The sequence below is a fragment of the Pan paniscus genome, chromosome 5 (genome assembly GCF_029289425.2).
Source record: "Pan paniscus chromosome 5, NHGRI_mPanPan1-v2.0_pri, whole genome shotgun sequence".
NCBI classification, from domain to species: Eukaryota; Metazoa; Chordata; class Mammalia; order Primates; family Hominidae; genus Pan; species Pan paniscus.
In genome coordinates this window covers 174,882,188-174,906,746 of record NC_073254.2, presented here as the reverse complement: position 1 = coordinate 174,906,746, position 24,559 = coordinate 174,882,188, and the positions used below count along the sequence as shown (strand labels likewise).

The window sequence follows — 24,559 nt, the reverse complement described above, 5'->3', positions numbered from 1 at the left end:
GCCCCCACGCAGGCCACCGTATGACAGCATAGTGGCTTCAGGGAGGACTGGGTGAAGAAACAGTAGTAGGTCAGTGATCATTCAGTCTCTGGGACAGTCAATGGACAGACGTTTACAGCTCTGAGTGCTAAACTGCTACTGTGTGAAGCCAAATATAGGCAGTTAAAAAAAACTAATCATTTTTGCCAGTTTTGCTGATGTTAAAATTGTTGTCTGATACCAACCATGCCAGTAAAAAAAGAGCATTAGGTGAATTTTACTTTTTTCTATATGTTTTTGTCACTTCAGTAGAACTAGAATCTCTACTGAAATTATTTATTTTTTGAAATGGAGTCTCTCTCTGTGACCAAGGCTGGAGTGCAGTGGCACGATCTCGGCTCACTGCAACCTCCCCCTCCCAGGTTCAAGTCATCCTCCTGCCTCAGCCTCCCAAGTAGATGGGATTACAAGTGTGAGCCACCATGCCTGGCTCATTTTCCTGTTTTCAGTAGAGACAGGGTTTCACCATATTGGCCAGGCTGGTCTCAAGCCCCTGGCCTCAAGTGATCCACCTTCCTCGGCCTTCCAAAGTGCTGGGATTACAGGCATGAGCCACTGTGCCTGGCCTCATCTACTAAAATACTTTAAGTATATGGTGGGTACCCAAGATCTATTTGCTGAATGAATGAATGGTTTCTCACCAAGTCCTTAATATTTAGAATATTCTAGAACTACGTCAGGTTGCCAGGGTGGAAGTATTCTTGCATTCTGCTGCTAAAGATGTTCTGCCCTTGTACACGGATTATAAAAAGCAGGATTTAGTGCTGACATGCTGGCTATAATTCAAAACCTTGACTAGTCTCCAGAACCTAGAACTCTAGAAACCTAGAGTCTCTAGAAACTAGACTAGTTTCTAGACTTGACTAGTCTCTAGAAACCTAGAACTGTCTCCAGAACAAGGTACCCTTTTATATTCCCATTTCTGCAAGACAGTTATTAAGGCTGCCTTGAGTATGAGAAACTGATTCAGGGGTGACAATAGTCTAAGGCAATATGGCACAGCCAAAATCTGATCCCCAATTTTCCAATTCCCGCTTCCTTTGAAACCCAGCTGTGACATCTGTATAGAAGAATGCTACTTCCTCATCTTCAACTGTTAAGTAACGATTCAATCAAAATTATACACTGCTGCTTTGCTCCAAACTAGAGAAATCATGGCTAAAATGCTTTTTTTTTTTTTTTTTGAGACAGAGTTTCGCTCTTGTTCCCCTGGCTGGAGTGCAATGGAGCAATCTCGGCTCACTGCAACCTCCGCCTCCCGGGTTCAAGCAATTCGCCTGCCTCAGCCTCCCAAGTAGCTGGGCTTACAGACATGTGCCATGACGCCCAGCTAATTTTTGTATTTTTAGTAGAGATGGGGTTTCTCCATGTTAGTCAGGCTGGTGTCGAACTCCAGACCTGAATGCCCTTTCTCACAGGTTTCTACTCCAAAGACCTCATCATCGAAACCGCAAACATATCATACACCAACGCCTGGGCCCTATCTATTACTCTCATTGCCACCTCCCTAACAAGCGCCTATAGCACTCGAATAATTCTTCTCACCCTAACGGGTCAACCTCGCTTCCCAACCCTTACTAATATTAACGAAAACAACCCCACCCTATTAAATCCCATTAAACGCCTGACAATCGGAAGCCTATTGGCAGGATTTCTCATCACCAACAATATTTTCCCCACATCCACCCCCCAAATGACAATCCCACTTTACTTAAAACTCACAGCCCTTGGCCTCCCAAAGTGCTGGGATTACAGGTGTGAGCCACCACGCCTGGCCTGAAATGCTATTATTGAGAAAGCAGAGAGTACTGAGAACCCCACAGTCAGTTCATTACCTTAACTCCCTCGTCCTCGAGTGGCTCTTTCCCTCTAGAAGATTATAAAGGTAATATTGCCACCAACATTGAACAAACCCATAACCTGTGTCCCAGTCATTCTTCAAGCCCTCACTCTCAAGGCTTTATTTACTGTGTGCTCACACTCAATCCACACATCTACACCTTGGTCAGTCCTCACCCCACTGGGTCCTCACCTTCCCCTGAGGGTGCACTAGGAGTGGCTGAGCCAAGTCTTCTCTCCTGGCCCCACCCACTGCCACTTGCCCTTTGCTTAATCCACTCATGATTATCCCCAGCTGAGTCTTGCTCCCAGCCCCACTGAGCTCTGGTTTCTGGATTCTACAAAGACATGCAATATCCTTTAAAAAAAGAAAAAAAGAAAGACAAAATTTCCCACCCCAAACACAAACATACACAATCCTTCCAACATTTTCCTTGTACCATCGAGTGGTTTTCCTCATAAAGACAGGAGTACGATTACTAAGTGCTCCCTTACACTTAACGCAAATGTGTCTGTGCCTAAGTTTTACTGTATACAAATATTCAACCTAATTGAGTACTTATGATGATATGTGATGAATATTTTCAGCTCAGTATAATAAAGAGTGGTAATTACAGACAGGATTTCCTTACGGAACATCAGGAATGTTCCAGACTTTCCCCGAAAGTAGGTTTTATCACCTGCTTGCTGCCAAGTGTTTTTGCTGTGAAAGGAACGCCACAGCAGCTGCATGGAAGGGTGCTGGTGGTCACTAGCAGCCTGCTTAGCAGAGCACAGGTATCTGGACTTTGGAAACAAGTCAGAACACAACCACATGCATTCCTCATTGAGATTCTTGCAGAACCTTCAAGTCTAATATACAGAAGATGCTTTCAGTTTGTTCCTCAGATAGGAATATCAACACTATATACATACACACTATAAGGCTGATATAAAATGAAAAATGAAATATCCACCCAAATAATTGTAGTCTAGAGCTGTGTGAGACCTACTGTAGGAAAACAGACTGCTTCCAGACAGGGCTATTGGAAGTCAGCAGTGATCTTTTATTATTTTTTATTTTTTTGCGACAGGGTCTTGCTCTGTGACACAGGCTGGAGTGCAGTGGTGTGATCACAGCTCACTGCAGCCTCAAACTCCTGGGCTCAAGCGATCCTCCCACCTCAGCCTCCCAAAGGGCTGGGATTACAGGCATAAGGCATGGTGCCTGGCCAGCTGTGATCTTTTAAGGAAAATTAAAACTTGCTATGGTGTATGTCATTATTCAAAGTAAAATCCAAGCCCTTTTCCTTTAATAGCTACTGTTGAGTGTACATTTTCCCTATCACCCATTCATCTCTCCTGAATACTCTGTGGCACTTCCCTGTAGGCCCAGATCCCTACGTCCTCGGGCAGCACAGTGATCCTCCTCCTTTCCTCCCTCAAGTCTGGGCCAGCTTGTGGACTGGCAACAACTGCGGATTGGCAGGAGCGCAGGGAGTACAGAGTGGCTCATAAGACAATCTTTAAAGAGATGACTAAGCCTAGAGTATACCTGGTCCTTCGAAACATACAATAATGACAGTCATGACTACTCAATACATAGCAGATGCTGTGCTGGGAACTGATGTGAATTACCTTATGCAATCCCCAAACAGCCCTATGAGGGATGCACTGGTATTAGCATTCCTGTTTTACAACAGGGAGTTTAAGTTTAGACAATTTAAGTAAGTAACTCCCCTGAAGTCTCATGCTGTTGTGTGGCAGAAAGTGGATTTTAATCAGATCAACTTTAAAGGCTCATACTTGCACCTGACATCAGACTGCCTCTTTCTTATCTTTTTTTTTTTTTTTGAGATGGAGTCTCACTCTGTCACCCAAGCTGGAGTGCAGTGGCGCAATCTCGGCTCACTGCAACCTCCGCCTCCGGGGTTCAAGCGATTCTCCTGCCTCAGCTTCCCATGTAGCTGGGACTACAGGCATGCGCCACCATGCCCAGCTAACTTTTTTGTATTTTGAGTAGAGATGGGGTTTCACCATGTTGACCAGACTGGTCTCGAACTCCTGACCTTAGGTGATCCGCCCACCTTGGCCTCCCAAAGTGCTGGGATTAGAGGTGTGAGCCACCGCGACTGGCCTGCCTCTTTCTTTTTTTATTTGAGATAGAGTCTCACTCTGTTCAGCCCAGGCTGGTATGCAGTGGTGCAATCTCAGCTCACTGCAACCTCCACCTCCTGGGTTCAAGCGATTCTCGTGCCTCAGCTTCCCAAGTAGCTGGGACCACAGGCACGTGCCACCACACCTGGCTAATTTTTGTATTTTTAGTAGAGACGGGGTTTCACCATATCGGCCAGGCTGATCTCAAACTCCTGACCTTGTGATCTGCCTGCCTCGGCCTCCCAAAGTGCTGGAATTACAGGCGTGAGCCACCGTGCCCAGCCATAATTGTGGTTTTTGTCATTACTTTTAAATGGCAAAAGCCGCAATTACTTTTGCACCAACTTGTTTGCAACAAAAAAGTCAAGGCCATAGCCATATCCCTCATATTTCTAAAACATAAAAAAGATAAGTTGGTTCCTTGAAAATCAACCAGAAAAAAAAAGTCAGGCTTCAGCATTCAAAGTGAATTTCTGGTTGTGTTTACACATAAAAACTAACTTGGAAATTAGATAATTTGTCTACAATAAGCATTAAATTTCAGTTTTTGGCAATGTTGAGTAATGAGATATTCCACATAAGATAATTTTTCAGAACTTCAATTACAACTGCAATACAAATCCAACTCAGTCTGCAGTGGCAAATTTGGACATAAGAAGATACCAGGCCTTGGCTTGTCCTTGGTCTTTATTTGTTAAGAGTTTTCTGTCTTATTTCACAATGTAAAGCTGTTACTGCTTGCTGCTGTCAGCTCTGCACTAGATGCTGGTATAGTCACTGGACTAGATGGTGGAGTTTCTTGCTCTATGGGACACACTGTTAGCCTCATCTCTGTAATTACTGTGAACTAGAAAATCAAATGGGCTGGGTGTGGTGGCTCACACCTGTAATCCCACCACTTTGGGAGGCCAAGGTGGGAGGATCACCTGAGCCCAGGAAATCGAGAGCAGCCTGGGCAACACAGCGAGACCTTGTCTCTATTAAAAATAATAAATATCGGAATGCTGTGACAGGAAAATTGCTTGAACCCAGGAGGCGGAGGTTGCAGTGAGCCAAGATCACACCACTGCACTCCAGCCTGGCGACAGAATGAGACTCCGTCTCAAAAAAATTAAAATAAAATAATAAAATATAAAATAATAAATAAATAGGCAGGTCATGGTGGCTCACGCCTGTAATCACAGCACTTCGGGAAGCCGAGCAGGTGGATCACCTGAAGTTAGGAGTTTGAGACCAGCCTGGCTAACATGGTGAAACCCTGTCTCTACTAAAAATACAAAAATTAGCTGGGCATGGTGGTGCATGCCTGTAATTCCAGCTACTCAGGAGGCTGAGGCAGGAGAATCACTTGAACCTGGAAGGTGGAGGCTGCAGTGAGCTGAGATCATGCCACTGCACTCCAGCCTGGGTGACAGAGTGAGACTCTGTCCCCCCTGCCCAAAAATAAGTAAAAAATAAATAAATAGAAATAAAATAAAATGACTAAGATTCCTAAAAAGGTGTCTGAGAGATAAAGCTGAGTTCATTCTCGAGTGCAAACATTGCACCGGACTTCACACGTGGGCTTCGGAAGAAACCTGTCTGCAATCATGCTGACCAGGAGGAAGCCGGCCCTGCTGACCCTGTCCATCTATCTGCCTGTCAACACCTGGGAGCTCTTGCCCACTCATACACACATCCCACCAACACTCAGAAGGCCTGACACACCCTAACAAGCCCCTGGACCTGGTTGCTCACACCCTCCTTGACCGATTCCCCAGGCCACAATCGCCTGGCTTCCCCAAAAGGCCTGCCTCTTTTAATCCTCTATTTGCTCCTCCAAAACCCGTCTTGTCACAACGTCTTGGCTGTGCAGGAGCCTCTGGTAGTCACTTTCTGGTTTTTACCAGCCATGTTTAGGAATAAAGGAAAGTCCTGGGCAAGTGACTTTAAATAAGTACCTGACTGTTTAAATGGTTCTGGAACCAAACCATCGGTTTGTTTTGTTCTCAAGTGCTCATCACAATGAACATTCTGATGGTCTCCTTGAAGGCTACGATCCTAGCAGAGTAGGCATCAGCCATTCCAAATGCATAGCTGACTCAGTGGATCACAACTCCCAAGCTGTTTCCTCACGCAGAAGCACCACACTGAATTTAATGGTCCAATAAAGAGATGTGTTAAGGATATGAGGTTGGGGAGAATATAACTTAGTTTGCACACTGTACACGTGCAGCCTATGCCTCTGGTTTAAAAGTAAAATTAAAGTTTTACAGTGACCTGTTTATGTAGTTTGGACAAGGCCGATCAACTCCATGAGGGCGGGGCCACATCTCCTCTGTCCACTGTTGTATCTACTGCTCCCCATGGCACCAGGTACCTACAGGCACTCAACAAATGTTTGTTGAAATAGATGTCTAATTCAAGGTTAAGAGCCATTCTGGGGCATCAGCTACCTATCAATCCTCCTCAAAGAAACCAGAAAGTTGCTACATCTGACTTCCACTTCAGAGTTGGCTGATACCCACGCCATACTTGTGTATATAGGGACACACGTCTGCCAAATTCTGACAACTCCTGTCTCCTTTCTAAATGGTTCAGATTTCATGTGTTGTTGTATGACTCGTGACTACTGTATTGTATTCATCTGATTTCACTAGTTAAAAGTGTGATGACCATACAATGTATTGTGCATGGAAGAGTGACAGGCATGCTAGAGTGACAGGCATGCTAGAGTGACAGGCATGCTAGAGTGACAGGCATGCTAGAGTGAGGCAACCAGGGACATTCAGTCATGCTAATTTTAAGTAATGTGATAAAGAATCTCTGCTTGACCAAAGTGAATTTTACCTACGTATCTTGGGCCTAAAATAAGAATAGATAAATTCTGAGTAAAAGTTCAACATAACAAACGCACAGCAGTGACCCTGTTCTATTTCAGGTTATACCATCAGAGGCACAAATGCTAATGGGAGGAAGGCTGGCAGATTCCAAAGGCACCACTAAGAGATTGCTTAAAGATAAAACAATTTACCTTCATTGGAAACAGAAAATGTGGGTTGGAGAATTACAAGATTTTTTCCATGTAACTTTAAACTTTTCTCAGTAACCAGGCAAGATTCCCGAGCCAGAATCTTTTAGCCAAAAATGTCCCTGTACAGTACCCTCATGGAAGTCAAATTAACAGGAAGATAAAAAGCCAGGACAACCGGACTCAACACTGTTAGTTACTGTAAAAAAAAACTTCTATACCCATGAAACACACCTGCGCATGTACCCCATGAACCTAAAAGTTGAAATTTTAAATGGTAATAACAGACACTCAATAAATAGTTATTAAACAAACTACTGAGTATAAACACATTTTCCAAAATGCATTGCTGTTTATATTCAGTGGGTCTATTCTTTGAGACACTTTGCTCTGCAGATATAACTCTTACTGTAGGGGAACATATTCTAGTAAAATTCACTATACCTCAAATTTTATTTTATTTTTTTCTCACTGATTTCAATTATAAAAGTGGGATTTCCCCTATTGGAAAAATACAGTGGAAGAAGATGACTCTGCCAAAATCTCTCTCTAATATTGAGTTGGATGTAAAGTTTTATTATATCATTTTATAGAAACAGGATCTCACTATGTTGCCCACGCTGCTCTCAAAACTCCTGGCCTCAATCTATCTTCTTACCTAGGCCTCCTAAAGGGCTGAGATTACAAACGTGAGACACTGTGCCTGGCCCCACTGAAATATTTCAGAATCTCAAATTTTCTATTCCTACATTTCTTAAGGAGGACATGTAAAGTGAAAAGAAATACTTTTTTATTTCCCTTTTAAATTATAAGGAATATGAACACTCCCACCACGCCATTTAATTTCAATTCAACAATATTCACTGAGAGCTAGGCATGGTCAGGCATTTTGCTAAGCACTGGGGATATCAAGTTGCTACCAGCAATATCTAAAAATTAGCTCATGGATATACACAGCCAGACTGACAAAACTGGCTTCGTAGGTTCCCAAATTGATAAAGGACTCTACAATAATTAGTGCATAAAAATGATCTAGCAAAGCAACAGCAAATACCTCTGACCATGACAACAGTTTCAAACATTAAGACAAAATTATTTATACATGCATGGAATTCCTTCACTTGCTCTGCCGTCATTAATTTGCAAACTTTCTCTCCTGATCATTCTCCAATGAATTATTTATTATTATTACTACTATTACTTAACGTAATTCTACTTAAGAACCTACATATAAATGGGTTCTGCAAAAATGGTACCAAACATGTATCTTTAATTTCCTAGATTTCACAATTTATCTACTTCAAATTTACAGCTGTCACTTTATATTTTGAGTTTCCATTGGAGAATTGTATTGAACTGCATTGGAATATTTCTCAGGCATCTTACCAAAATGTTATCAAAAGATACTAAACAATATTGGATCCTTTTGTCCTTGCTTGTTCATTTTATTCCTTGTTTAAAAGATACTGAATGCAAATGCTTTCAACTGAAAGAAGTTTAAAAGATATGGTTTTCTTATATATTTAAATTGGCTACTAAACCCCAAATGCCAGATTTTGAAAGCAATTTCCCAAATGTCACATGCAGCTGTCAAGTGTAGATTTAAAAATGAAAAAGATGACAAAGACAAAGCCTTGCAGAACACAGAGCACACAGGAGCTCTCAGGAGCTTTGAACTTGGTCCAAGAGACACAATTATTTGGGGAGAAGAGGGCTCACATGGTGAAAGCTGGTCAAGGTACACATGAGTTTTAACATGAGTTTTAGTTACGCTAAAAATCTCTCTAGAAATTCAATACAGCTGAAATCTAAGCTATAATCACTAGGAAAACTAAAAATGTTCCAGACTGAAAAAGCTTACTGGGTAGACATTGGCCATACAAATGAGTAGAACATTACATTCTTTTAGTTTGTCAAACTTAAATCGATGATCTTGAATACAAATAGATTCTGTGTTTTATAGTCAACCAACTGTCCCCTTTTTTAAAATCTTCAAGAACACGGCAGAAGTGAAATCAGATGGAGAAGTTGGTTACCTGTCAGTGAGCTGAAAGAACATAAAAATAGCTTTAAACATAATTTGGTTGATAAAATATTTTTCAACAAGGATTTCCATTCTTTAATTTGATATAACTCATTACAAAATCTGTGTATAGTCAATAGATAAATGCTGGATCCAGACCCACATAGGATTTTGTAGGTCCCTACATACTTTTCCAGGTTATTAAGAATGCACTCATGCTGAAATCTACAGGCTTCATTAGCGAGATGAAGTATTATTTTAGGCAAACAAAGTGAAATAACTCAAAATCTGAAAAGACGAATGGCAGAGCATGGGATCTGAACACACAGTCTGTGGTTATGAAGAGAAATTCACATCACAGATCATGAAGAAAAAGGACACAAGCTCTCAATGAATTTCCATCATAGGGTCAGCTACAAACTGTCTTAATCCAAACCATGTAGAACGGATGTTAAGAACACAGGAGTTGCCATCAGACACTCCTCAGTTAGAACCCACCTTTTGCCCAAATTAGCTGTGTAACTTGGGCTAAACTGGTTGTTTCCTCATCTGTGAAGTGAAATAATAGTGCCTATTCTCATGTGGTTGTTATAAGGATAAATTAATTTACGTAAAGCATCCAGTATAGCAAGTACTCAATACGTAGAAATTATTACAATTATTATACAATATCACTGACACCACCACAATGATCAGTAACGCCTTCAAACCTTTTGTAGCCACACTCCACAGTACTGGGATGAGGAGAAAGAGAGCAAGCCGCCACTTGTAGATATCTAGAAAAGTCCAGCGAGGCCCAGGGCACAGGTGAAATCCATACACATTCTAGGACATTGAGCCATCAGTCCGTGTCCTGGCTCTGCTGTGATTTTAGGTTTCTAATTGGGATGCAAGATAAAATACAGGATGCCCGGTTAAATGAAATTTCAGACATATTTATATTTAAAAAATTATTCATTATTTATCTGAAATTCAGAAGTAACTGGGTGTCCTGTATTTTCATTTGTGAAACCTGGCAACTCAATCTCTAATGCCCCTTTTCTCTCACTCATTCACTTAAAAAGAACCCGAGGGAATTCTGTTTTATCTTCAACTCCCTGACACTGAGAATGTGATTTCTAGCAACAAAACAAACAGCACCATTCATTTGCAAAAGCTGTATTAAGTTTCCCCAAATTTCCAAGGAATTTTTGCCCTATCATGTCATTTGATGCTTACTGTAAACACCTATCTTCACTCCTGCTTTATAGATGATGAAACCATGCAGAAAGGCGAGCTGTCATCATTTCACAACTGTTGCTAACCTAAGTCCCCTACAATCATTTGCCACATTATCAGATTCCACATATCTTCCCTCAACCATGAGGATTTTAAAAAGCTTTATTTTGCATTATGAAACAAAGCATGTTAAACGTGCTTTTCAAATTCCCTCCTCTTCTCCCCAATTTGACATACTGAGTTCTTATTCATGGGCTGGAAAATCTTTCACTGCCTTTTGGCTCTAATTTTCTTTGATCTAAGACCCACAAAGTTGCTAAATCCCAAGGCCAATTCATTCAAGAATCTCCAACAGACTTTGTGCCTCCAGACTCAGCCTCACAGCCTGCTATTATTTGCCCTTCCTCTTGCCAGACAAACTCTAATAAAAGAATGTGAAGGTTCCACAGAGCTTGGAGCCTCTCACTACAACCATGTTGCTCATCACCTGCAGCACACGACTGCATTCAGCATCACACTCAAGGGTATCCACGGCTGCATTCAGCATCATGCTCAAGGGTATCCAGGGCTGCGGGGAGCTGCTTCAGTTCATTTACCTCCAAGTCACCTCCCTCCCTAGCATGAGCCACTTCTTCGAGGGCAATCTTGGCTTCTCTCAGCACAAGGCGCCCTCCTTTTCCTCCACAGAGACTTGTCTCTACCTCTGCCTCTTCCAGCACAGTAAAAAGAGCACATGAACTCTTGAGTAGTAACACCCTCAAATAATATCCCTACACAAATATGTTCACCCAGTCCTTGCTACTGGTTTATTTCTTGAATGGCTACTTTTTTTCCCTCCTTACTTTTCTACATGTTTATGCACAACAATGCTATCTGGTTTTCTTCCTTTCTTTCTTTTTTGAGACGCAGTCTCACTTTGTCACCCAGGCTGGAATGCAGTGATGCAACCTCGGCTCACTGCAACCTCCACCGCCCAGGTTCAAGCGATTCTTGTGCCTCAGCTTCCCAAGTAGCTGGGATCACAGGCATGTGCCACCATGCCCCACTAATTTTTGTATTTTTAGTAGAGACAGGGTTTTGCTATGTTGGCCAGGTTGGTCTCAAACTCCTGGTCTCAGGTGATCCGCCCTCCTCAGTTTCCCAAAGTGCTGGGATTACAGGCATGAGCCACGGTGCCTGGACAGAAAATTAGAATCATGTTTCTACCTGGTTTTGGACCAGTTATTTTGCTTATTTTTCTTAGAGATGGGGTCTTGCTCTGTCACTGGGCTGGAGTGCAGTGGGGCAATCATAGCTCACTGCAGCCTCAAACTCTTGAGCTCCAGAGATCCTCCCATCTCAGCCAACTGAGTAGCTGGAACTACAGGTGTGCACCACCATGCCCAACTAATTTTTATATATATTTTTAAAAGATGGGGTCTTGCCATGCTACCCACATTGGTCTTGGACTCCTGGCTTCAAGCGATCTTCCTGCCTCGGCCTCCCAAAATGCTGGAATAACATGCATGAGCTACTGTGCCCAGCTGCTGTCTGGTTTTGAATAAATAATGCAAGACGGCAAAGGCGTGGCTTTCATTAGTTTTATCCCATATCCAGCCCATTAGCAATACACACATATTGTGAAATGTATGCTTTCCTGAAATTCAAGTACTGCTAAAAAGAGAGGGAGACTTTTAAATCTAAAGCTTCCCTCCCCAATTCCATTTCCATATATCTTCTAGGATACTCAAATCTTAAGAATGAATATTAACAACAAGAAGGGTCTGATACTCCTAAAGTCTGTAGTCTTAATTTTTCTCTAGAATCTAGATCATGAAAAAAAAATAGTTACCATGTATTAAAATGCTTACCATGTGCCAGTTCTATTCTAAGTATCATCACACTATTATGTGATGTTATAACCTTCTGAAACAGATGTAAAACTCAGGCACAGGGCAACTGAGTAACTTGCCTGATGCTGTAAGACCAGGGACAGACAGAAGTTAGGCTCCAAAGATACGCTCTTTACCCATACAGCATCCAAATGCCCTAAATTAAAATGCTGTAGCTAAAATTTTACATGTGGAACAGGTCTGGGCAGAAGGAAGGGGATGTTCGTGTAAAATAAAAAAGGTAAGGTAAAATCATTCTTTCTCCCTTTGACCTTGCATATGATCCTTCCTGATCAAGGCTGGGGAGGTGATAAAGGCTCCGGTGGTTAAGGAGATGATGTTCCAAAATGCAGAAAGGGGTACTGGGACCCAAAATAGAGGGGGAATTGAAAGACAATTTCTGGCTTTCTCAGCCTTTTTCCTGAGACCACTCCTGTTTCACATGACTCTGCTAGTTAAGGAGGTAAGAACGTATCTGTAATCTGAACCAGGGCACCTGCTGTTGATAGACTCCTACTGCCTACAAGAGAAACTGCAAGCTCTTAGCTGGGCAGTGAGGGCCCCTCACAACGGGAGGGGCCAAGCAGAGCTACTCCCTGCCCTCCATTCACTCCATACCCTTTCATGCCTTCGAGTAACCCCTGCAAATGCACTTCACTTCCAGCAAGCTGCAGGATGCCGGTCAAGTGCCAATTTCTCTAATCGCCTTCCCTACTCCACCCCTTTCCATGGTTCATGGATGCATTTCCACAGCACGCTGCCACATCTCTGCCATGGCGCCAATCACTCTGTCCAGTAATTACCTTCCTGACTGCATTGTGGATTCCTCAAGGGCAGAGACCTTGCTTTCTTTTAGCGTGTGCCTGGTGCCTATGTGTTTGCTGAATAAATGAATGCATTCAATGTAGGGATGATACATTCATTCAAGTCTTAATCAGGTTAAAAGTTTAGAATTTTAAAATGATACAGAGTATTTTCCAAGCTTAGAGCTTCCATATACCCAGAAGAAATGCCAGTCATCCCCAAGCATAAATTTAAGAAATTAATTTTTGCCTTCAAATACTTCTATTAATATGCAATAAAATTACTGTATTATTTAAGCATTTTAAAGAAGGAAAATATTGAGTAAAAATATTCCAGCCGGGCATAGTGGCTCAAACCTGTAATCCCACCATTTTGGGAGGACGAAGCAGGTGGATCACTTGAGGTCAGGAGTTCGAGACCAGCCTGGACAACATGGCAAAACCCCAACTCTACTAAAAATACAAAAATTAGCCAGGAGTGGTGGTGCATGCCTGTAATCCCAGCTACTCGGGAGGCAGAGGCAGGAGAATCACTTGAACCTGGGAGGCGGAGGTTGCAGTGAGCCAAGATCACGCCACTGCACTCCTCCCTGGACGACAGAGAAAGACCCTGTCTAAAACAATAACAACAACAAAAAACCTTAATATTCCAAAAGTTACAAGAGTTTATCATAGTGGAAAAAAGTTACTGAAAAGTGACCTAAATAGTGTTCTATTTCCTGAGCCTCCATAAACAAATTATTTGCAAAATATATCTTAATACAATGTCACTCTGTTAACTAAAATAAGTTCTCTCCAATAGTCTTAGTTATTAAACTTATAAAATACCTGGAAAGCAGTGAAAAGTAATTATTCTTTTTTTTGCAGGGGATGGAGTCTCACTCCGTAGCCCAGGCTGGAGTGCAGTGGCACGATCTCGGCTCACTGCAACCTCCGCTTCCCGGGTTCAAGCGATTCTCTTGCCTCAGCGTCCAGAGTACCTGGGATTACAGGCGCGTGCCACCACGCCCAGCTAATTTTTTGTATTTTTAGTAGAGACAGGGTTTCACCGTGTTGGTCAGGCTGGTTTCGAACCCCAGAGCTCAGGCAATCTACCCACCTCGGCCTCCCAAAGTGCTGGGATTACAGGCGTGAGCCACCTGCCCAGCCGATTTTTTTTTATCTTGTAAAAAAACCAACCTGTAACTTAGATTTATAAAATAGGTGGTGATGCCATATATTCCAGGAGAAGTTCCCTCTGTCTCCTAGCCATTAGACCACCTGGATTATTGGACATAATTCAACATTCTGGACTCACTACACATAACAGACCCTAATACAGCTGGGGGAAACATACAAAAAAGAGGCCTACTTCTGTCTTTGATAGCTGATTTATAGAAGTTAAAACACAATCATGTTTAAGAAATAGCTGGTATCATATTGTACTATGGAATGTTTTATTCCAGGCTGTTTCACCTTTGTGTGTGTGTGTTTTGGGGTGGGGGGGGTGGTGAGAGGGAGTATTCACACATGTGACTCATTTAAAAATCTGAGCACAGGCCAGGTGTGGTGGCTCATGCCTGTAATCCCAGTACTTTGGGAGGCCGAGGCAGGTGGATCACCTGAGGTTAGGAGTTTGAGACCAGCCTGGCCAACATGACAAAACCCCATCTCTACTAAAAATACAAAAATTAGCCGGGCATGGTGGCACATGCCTGAATCCCAGCTACTCGGGAGGCTGAGACAGAATTGTTTGAACCCAGGAGGCAGAGGCTGCAGTAAGCCGAGATCACGCCACTGCACTCCAGCTGGGCGACAGAGCAAGACTCCATCTTTAAAAAAATAAAAAAATCTGAGCACAGATTTTTGGGTATTATGGTAATATGGCATATAATTTCAAGGAATACCATGGTCAACCTTATTCTTAACACCCTTGGCCTAAGAAATATATGGCTCTTAAGTTAATCAGAAAGATGTAGTTCATGGCCTTCCATCTAGTCTAGGGAAACCCGACCATCCCTAAAGAAAGGCCAGATGTTTATGAGACATCACATTTGGGTAATTTTTCTGCCAGTTCACCTACCTATAATAGATGATAGCAAGTTGGAACCAAAATGTCTCACTACAGTTGGTTTATCCCACCTACACAGAGGCAGTGACTATGTAGATAATTGCTTAGGGATACGGGGTTTAAAAGTATATAGTGAACATAAAAATTTTAACTAGTATCAGTCCCACCTTTCAAAACCAAATTTATACCTATAAAAATGTGTCTATATATTTCTGTGCCAGATATTGGTTTCCCTCACTCTGAATTGGTATGTGGGTAATAAACTTTGATTACATAGAATTTCAAAGTTAAGCCAGGCATGGTGGCTCATGCCTGTAATCCTAGCACTTTGGGAGGCGGGGGCGGGCGGATTGTCTGAGCTCAGGAGTTCGAGACCAGCCTGGGCAACATGGCGAAACCCTGTCTCTACTAAAAAAATACAAAAAATTAGCCAGGCACGGTGGCGCACGGCTGTAGTCCCAGCTACTCAGGAGGCTGAGGCACAATAATCACTTGAACCTGGGAGGCGGAGGTTGCAAGCTGGAGCGCACTGCACTCCAGCTTGGGTGACAGAGCAAGACTCTGTCCCCCCACCACCCCCACCAAAAAAAAAAAAAAGAAAGTTAATAAAGTTAATAGAGAGTCCAAATACGAATAATCAAATTACTGCTTTAAAATTTTTAATTGGGTCTGTTGAAGACAAATGCACAAATGCCTTATAAATGACCTAACAGATTTCTAATGTGAAAAAATACTATAAAAATTGGAATGCTATAGAGAAATACTGAAAAAAATACTGTATTTTGTGACTTTCACTGAAACTAGGACATTTAATTGCAAAAAAAGCACCAATATGAGTCACTAAAAACAGCAACTAAAAATGTGATTATGTACTCCATAGAAAAAATTCCAGATTAAAAAAAAAAACTCATTGTACAGGAATGAGCACAGGAAGAGCTTTAAATAAAAAAAAGTAGAGAAAATTTAAATCATTAAAGATTCTATACACATCTGGTTCCTTGACATAGATGTTATTCATTGAGAGTTAGTGAAAACACAGAATATACTCTGTTTTGATCCTCAGAGAGCAGTCAATAGAGTGAGGTTTAAGAATTCAGCTACCATATCCCAGCATGAGTTCTATTTAGGAAAAAAATGGGTATGCAATTATAGCAGATTGAATATTTACTACATTCTATGTACTATTCTAAGTACTTTACCTATATAACTCAATGACTGCATACCACAATGCTACGAGGCAGGTACTAGTATCAAGCCCATTTTACAGATGTCGAAACAGGTGCAGAAAGGATAACTATAAGATAACCTCATGACTAAGTGGCAGAGTCATAACTCAAATCCAGGCACTCTCTCCAGGACCCATGTTGCTAACCACTGCAATGTGCCCTCTGCACTGAAGATGAGAGTGTTAGAGCTGAAGGGACCCATGAAAGCACCTACATTGTATTCTCCTTCTGTAAACTGAGGCCCAATCACATTGGTCTATGATTCCCCGCTGCTTGCTCCATTCACGACATTCCTTTATCACCTTTTACAGCCACCTTCACAGGAACTTGGGTCATTGCACAAGGCTGATTGGAGATTTACACATTTGTTTTGACTATCTGGTAAGGACACCATTGCAGTTTTATAACAAACCAGCATTTTGTTCAGTTCTCACATACTCCTCTGTTATCAGAAACCTCTGTGGCGATAATCATATAAAACAATATTCTACGAATATTTTGTTGGACACTCAGAGAATCAAACACTATGTAGCATGGACACTATAATACTGTAAACGTCTAAACAGTTTTAATAAGTAAAATCTCATTCTTAAATAGACGACAGTACTGAAAAGAATACCTTTGAAACAATTTTGGATTTGCAAATTAAATGTTAAGAATAGATGAAAAAGTCTCCAACCCCATCTCAGATGCTGAATCTGATGAATGTTAAAGTTCTTTCAAACTCTGAAACTGAGAGTTTGAATGGCTGCTTCTGTGAAATCATAGTTTCTGGTGCTTCGGCTGATTCACCTAAGTATACTATGAGACAGTGTGCCGGGGCTCTACTTAACCTCATCAGAATACGCTTCCATTATGTGGACAGACAGTAACAGGTGACTCTCAGATGATAACAGGCAAGTGATTTTGTTAAGAGGTGAGGTGGGAGTGGGGTGGGAATTTGGTTAAGTTCCCAGAAATATCAATGATTGTTATTAGTTATAACATTCTAGGATAACTAGCTCATGTTATTAGTTATAACATTCTGGATAACTAGCTCATCCCTAGAAGCAAGCACTGGGTTTCCTTTTACAGGTGCACAGTGACCTCTACTGGTACAAGTATAGAATCCCGAAGTGCAATTCGCTCCGTAAGTGATTTTCAGAGGCCCAACTAAGAATATTTATTCTTTGAAAATGACACCAAAAAAAAAAAGATATAATTTAAAAAATACTTATTTTTGAAACCTTTTATAATTTTCAATTAATGAGATCTCCTCCTCTACCAGAATTAGACATTTCAATTAAAGTTGTCCATACACATAATATCACAGAATGCAAAGAACTAAACAGTACTTTAATTTAAAAATCCTGCTGCTAAGTGTTATGGTGTCAAAAGTGCTATAAAATATAATTATTTTGGAATAACTCCAATTTACCCAAAAAGTACCAAAGACACCAATTATAGAAGAATTATAGCGTATATTTAAAATTTGCAAAATGCTTTGAAACTTTGCATTGTTGAATGCTAAGTAGCTCACCTTCCCATGGATATTTTGCTTCCTTGATTTTAAAACAATTAAAGTATTGGTTTTCTCTCTTAAATCCCAAAGGCTATCAGAAATAAACTGTAGGTAGGTTTATTACATTTATAGAAACTTCCAATAGGCAAGTTTTACCTGCATGTGAGACAATGCCAAGTGAGATGCTGACGTCAAAGACAGCCTCCATATGTGTCATTGTCATGCACATCAAAATACTGTACAAGAGTTCAAAGGAAAATCAGTTTTTAAAAACCCATGGCAATATTTTTAATTATTGTAGGCTGAAATTATTTCCTTCAAACTGTATTTCTGTAACTTTCCACTGCAGAAAATGAAGTAGAAAAGAATTTAAAATGATACTTTTCAGTGATGAACACTCAAACCAAATTTCATTCCAACAGCAGGAGAATACAGCATCCTTAATCTTGCCCATTTTGTTTGTTTTAACAAAGTATAATAAAAATAGCTGTGAACTAGTGAGTTAGCCAGTTTTTGCCCAGAATACATATAACAGAGTTCCTTTTTCAAGAAATTATTCATTGCTTAGATAAGAGTAATGAATTGGGAAAAATGACATTTTTATTTAACTTTGATAACTAGGACTTGCATATGTGTATGGCACATCTATTTCTGTTTATTAATTAATCAGCCCATATTTGCTGTACTACATGCAAGGCACTGCTGGGGATACAAGGGTGACAAGGCATAGTCCTTGCTCCTAAGGAACCAGCACTTAGGGAAAATATGACTGCTATACAAGTAACTATAAGAACATATTTTATTTCATTATTTTATTTTGAGATGGAGTCTTGCTCTGGCACCCAGGCAGGAGGGCAGTGGCGCAATCTCGGCTCACCGCAACCTCCGCCTCCCAGGTTCAAGCAATTCCCCTGCCTCAGCCTCCCGAGTAGCTGGGATTACAGGCGTGCACCATCATGCCCAGCTAATTTTTGTATTTTTAGTAGAGACAGGGTTTCGCCACGTTGGCCAGGCTGGTCTCGAACTCCTGACCTCAGGTGATCTGCCCACCTTGGCCTCCCAAAGTGCTGGGATTACAGGCATAAGCCACCGCGCCCAGCCTATAAGGACATATTTTAAATAATTCACCCTTAAAAGATAGAGTTTTTACTAAAAAATGATCTAAACTTTTCATACAACTCCCTACCGCCTCCCTCCCCTACCCCTGCCCCACATAACAATATCTGTAGCCACCTTGTGGGGCCCTGCTTCTGCAGACCTGTAAATGTCTTCTCTTTCCTTTCATATTTTGGGCATCAGATGGGGAAAATTATGCTTCTGGCTCAAGGAATATCCATATTAACCACTGTTAAAGCAATTGCTGGGCCAGGCATAGTGGCTCATACCTGTAATCTCAGCAATTTGGGAGGCCAAGGTGGGAGGATCGCCCGGGCCCAGGAGTTTGAGACCAGCCTGGGCAATATAGCAGGACCTCCCCTCTACAAATAATTTTTAAAATCAGCTGGGCATGGTGGTTCCTTTCTGTGGTCCCAGCTACTCAGGAGGCTGAGGCAAGAGAATTGCATGAGCTCAGGCAGTCAAAGCTGCAGTGAGCTGAGATCATGCCACTGCACTCCAGACCCTGTCTCAACCCCCCAGCCCGGCCCCGCCAAAAAAACAACCCACAATTGCCACCACACAAACTCCTACTCAAATAATCATATCAGTAAAATATGTCCTAGGATCACATAGTGAATAGACACATACTAACAGCTTTCAGTAGTGAAAGGTGAAGAGAAAGAGTGAAGCCTCATGGTGAATCCATCAGGGCCTGGCCTCTGTTTTGTACTCTCTACTCTCAGCCTACAGGATAATGCTTTACTCATATAAGGATAACACAGGACACTACAAAAGCAATTTTCTAAAAGTTAACTCTAATTCCCTGAAAACATTCATGGGTTTTAAAATTATAAACATTAAATCACAGCCGGGCATGGTGGCTCACGCCTGTAATCCCAGCACTTTGGGAGGCCCAGGTGGGTGGATCACTTGAGGTCAGGAGTTCGAGACCAGCCTGGCCAACATGGCAAAACCCCCTCTCTACTAAAAATACAAAATTAGCCAGGTGTGGTGGTGGGCACCTGTAATCCCAGCTACCTGAGAAGCTGAGGCAGGAGAATTGCTTGAACCCAGGAGACAGAGGTTGCAGTGAGCCGAGATTATGCCACTGCAATCCAGCCTGGGTGACAAGAGTAAAACTCTATCTCAAAACAAAACAAAACATTACATCAAGAAATTCCATGTAACTACTGAATCCCTGAGAGTGCTCTAAAATAACATGTCTAAGAAAAATATCCTTCCAAACTCTGTCAAGACTGGGTAGAACAGAGAGAACAGGAAACAGCTGAAATGCTCCTCAGTAGAGGACTGGAGCACCATGGGAAACTGCAGATACTGGGTACAACAGAAAAACAGGAAACGTGTTTCTCAGGAGAAAATTGGTTAACTAGGGCCAGGCACGGTGGCTCACACCTGTAATCCCAGTACTTTGGGAGGCCGAGGTGGGCAGATGACCTGAGGTCAGGAGTTCGAGACCAGCATGGCCAACATGGTGAAACCCCATCTCTACTAAAAAAAAAAAAAAAAAAAATACAAAAATTAGCCGGGCATGGTGTCAGGTGCCTGTAATCCCAGCTACTCGGGAGGTTGACGCAGAAGAATCGCATGAACCTGGGAGGCAGAGGTTGCAGTGAGCCGAGATCACGCCATTGCACTCCAGCCTGGGAGACAAGAGCAAGGCTTCATCTCAAAAAAAAAAAAAAAGAAAGACAGAAAATTGGTTAAGTAAATTATGGTTAAGCAAATAGCAGAATATTATGCAGGCATTACAAATGATGTGCAGCTTATATGCTCGGGAAGCATCTAGAAGAACACATGAGGAACTAATAATGGTTGCCTCTGCAGAAGAAGAATTAGGCTGGCTGGCTAATTATGAATTTTTTACTTCATCTCCTTTGTTATTGGTTGAATAAGTTATGATAAACATGTATTATTTTAAAATAAAACAGACAAAAATGTGAAATAAGCACCATTTTGAATGACAAGAAGAAAAAGGAAAAACGACTGTGCTGTAGATGGTAGAAAGAAAACAGGTATTATGAGATCAGCATGAGAGATGTTCACGACAAAAGAATAAGACAGAGTACCGAACTTTTAAAATTTTTGGTCAGATGAACAATCTGATAAACTCATTTGTCAAAACAAACTAATATTAATTTGAAAAAATAAAAAATCACTGAATTGAGTAAAGTGACAGCATTTCTGAAAGGAAATAAACCTTTACATGAAAAGTCACTCAGTGTGAGAATGTTAAAATTTTTATATTTTCTATTTCCACAGCTATCCTCACATATTTTCTTGTCTGCTTTAATCAAGGTATCACCCCAAACAGTGTTAACCACTCCAGGAATTAGCAGTGAACAAAACTACATTGTCCTTCACCCCTGGAAGCTTTTGTTGCACAAATTTCAAAAGCCTTGTCAAAGGCAGAAACCAGTTAGCACAAAGAATTGATGTCACAGGATAAACAATTTGTACAAATCCTCAAGATACTCGAATGACAAGTTCTGTGCTTAGGACAACATTCTCCATGAGGACAAAGAAGGCAGTAAAACAGTTTCAAGAACCACCACAATTCAAACATGTAACACTGCTTTTAAATGCTGATCAAATGTTAAGGCTCCAAAATGCTATAATTAAGAGATTCGTTTTTTTCCTTTATTTTTTGAAAGCATTGTTCAAAAAACAAGAAAAGTAACTATGTTATCCAATATGAAATTCCACAACATGAATTTTCAGCTTAGCAACTAGTCTAGGTAATGATTAACTGGAATAAGGCAATGACAGGAAGAAAACCCAAACCAGGTGGAGCTGTGGCTACAAACTACAGAATGCTCACCTGCCTAAGGGGGACACAGAAGGGAGAGTCTGGGACCAAAGAGCAAGAATTCCATGTGGACTTGGAGTTCCTGATCATTCAGCAGTCATTCATTTCAGTTAAAGGTAGACTTCGCTCTCGTGAAAATGTGCGTGTGAGTGAGAGTATATGAGGAACCTCAAGAAAGACAGAAGGATAACTTTTTAAAAATTCCCTGGAAGATATTGGGGTAGGCTAATTTAAAAATCAATAAAAAGAAGCAGAAAAGAAAGCCAGGACAATGAAAACTCCACTTATTTTACAGTTTCCTCTGAGACTGGCAACATATTTTACAGATTACATTCCCAAAGTGTGGGTGTGGGTGTGGGGGTGTGTGTGTGTGTGTGTGTGTGTGTGTGTGTGTGTGTGTGCATGCATGCATTCATGCATGTATGCAACTATGCATTTAAAGACTCAATTTTATCAGCAATGAGAATGATTTTACAATTCTGCTGTCTTTGTGGCTGTAACCTTTACTGAGTCAATTCTCTTGTCCACTTTCAAAGACTTATCATCTTGGGAAACTGAAACAGTAATACTCCTAATCTTCTGGCAAAGCTAACCATCAAATGATCAGTAAAGAATTTGCCCCTCATGAGTATATAACAAAGTCAAATTCCTGCACTAGTTAAATTATCTGGCAATGGCAAAATTCTGTTGGTGATTACAAAATGAGAGGAATGTAATAACATTCCAAATAAGTCCTTTAAAATTAAAACTACAAGGAACTTTAAATTAACAATTAAGAGTATGCACCAAGGGAGATGCATCTAATACCACATAACTAATAAAATGAATTGACAGTCCTGAAGGTATGAGCGTTTATCCTTTAAAGGTGTCGAAATGTTTTATATTCAGCTAAAAGATTTCATGCTACTATGACCAAATTTAATGGAGACATCTTCATTTCTGAAGCAGAGCATCTATAGCAGAGTCTCCAGATGCTCTATTTCAATAAAAGCACAATGCAATCTAACAGCAGATTTGAAAATCAAATGATTTCCAGAAAACTGGTAACCGGAAAAACTGAAAACTGATTTTTGCTATAGCTAATGAATTTTTTAATTTTTTCACTTGGTAGTAAAGCTGTGTCAGGAACATTTTGTCTTTTGGCAGCTAGTAGGAATTTCAAAATCCCGCTTTCTCCTTGGAAACGTATTGATTAGGTCTTTTTTTTTTTAAGAGGGAGTTTCGCTCTTGTTGCCCAGGCTGGAGTGCAATGGCGTGATTTTGGATCACCGCAACCTCGCCTCCTGGTTCAAGCGATTCTCCTGCCTCAGCTGGGATTACAGGCATGCACCATCACGCCCGCCTAATTTTGTATTTTTAGTAGAGACGGGGTTTCTCCATGTTGGTCAGGCTGGTCTCGAACTCCTGACCTCAGGTGATCCACCTGCCTCGGCCTCCCAAAGTGCTGGGATTATAGGCATGAGCCACTGCACCCGGCCTGATTAAGTCCTTTATGGCTGAGGCTGTACTTAACACCCACCTTGATGGGATCCAGTTAGTCACTTGTTTCTCATTTAAATATACAACTAAGTTGCAAACTACAAAGCTACACAGTCTACATCCAGCTAACTACACTATATATAGTTTGATGTATAATCAATGTACATTATGACGGAATCTTGAAATACTACTGGCTACAAAATGCTTTCTCCTTTCTTTGAAAAAGACTTGCATTTTTAAAGCCAGTGGAAAACAATCCAAATTAAAAATCAACACAACAGATATACAGAAAAAAAAGAAGAGCTAGGCACAAATTTGCCTTGTTAAAATGCTTTTCTTAGAAAGATGATAGCTTGCACATTTGCAACTAATCCACCTGATGCACAGCGCATTACTGCTGCTTCTGTCTCTTCTTGAACAAACACAGGCCTTGGGCTTTAAAGACTAATTCAAATGTGTATAAATCAATTGCTTCCTTCCTGCTGTTGCTCTTTTCAGATAGCAGACAAGAGGCTCTAGTTTAAGGATGGCAGTCAGGATGGACACATTAGAAAGAAACATTTTAGTTTCAATGTTACCATAAAACCAGAACGAAAAGCAGCATGCTGTATTATATGTTACAATTTAGGTTCCATTTCTAACTCCACCTAAAATGAATATGAACAAACTCATTTTTAAGTGTTTGTCAGTCAAATACAATAATAGTCTAAATTTAATCACATATGTACCAACCAAAGCCCAATAAAGCTAAAAGGAAGACAAGTGTAATAAAAAGGCAGCTATAAGGTCTTGTATTTGAATTTTTACCCAGCAAGAAATAAATGATACTTAGTAATCCAACTCTCCCCCCCCCCCCCCACTGCCATCCCTGCACACATCTAAAATAGGCTAACTTCACCTATTCTAACTTCTGAGATTGTTTTGGAATTCCTGTTTTAATTTTTTTTTTTTAAGACTGGATAGTTAAGTTACTAGAATTTTTAGATATAGGTTCAATGGTCATTATAATATACTCTAAGTTGGGATCTAATTATTATAGGGGATTTCAAATTTGCAGTCCAACAGGCAGAGTAGAAATCATTTAATTCTAGAAATTGGTATCATTAGCATTCTTATAGAAGAAAAATTTAATGAGATTTGACAGATTAAACACATACACCACAGGCTGGGGTGCTATCTGAATAATACTCAACCCTTCAAAGGGGGAACCGTTTTACTAGGTAACAAGAATTGCTTGCACTGTGAGAAATAGTGCAAAACTAACCCAAAAACACCAGCAGATTATTTAACGTTCTTTTGGCTTCCACCTAATAAGATACCATAAATAATATGGTCTACTGGGAAATGTTCCATGTAGAAATAACCTAATATATAAGAAATGAGAAATGAGAAGGTTCCTTGCTAGAGTAACTCTATAGAAAATTAGAATTCTTTCATCA

At 40.9% G+C, this 24,559-nt stretch overlaps 1 protein-coding gene across 12 annotated transcripts in view; it reads right to left on the bottom strand.

Moving 5' to 3' along the window:
• Positions 1 to 24,559, bottom strand: part of SCAF8 (SR-related CTD associated factor 8) — a 259,488-nt gene that overhangs the window by 107,186 nt on the left and 127,743 nt on the right. The window contains exon 21 of one of the 12 annotated variants that reach the window (XR_010112542.1): positions 9,758 to 9,925. The exons of the other annotated variants lie outside the window; for them this stretch is intronic. The gene's annotated coding sequence lies outside the window, so the exon portion shown is untranslated. The remainder of the gene's footprint in view (positions 1 to 9,757; positions 9,926 to 24,559) is intronic. 12 annotated transcript variants of the gene reach the window in all.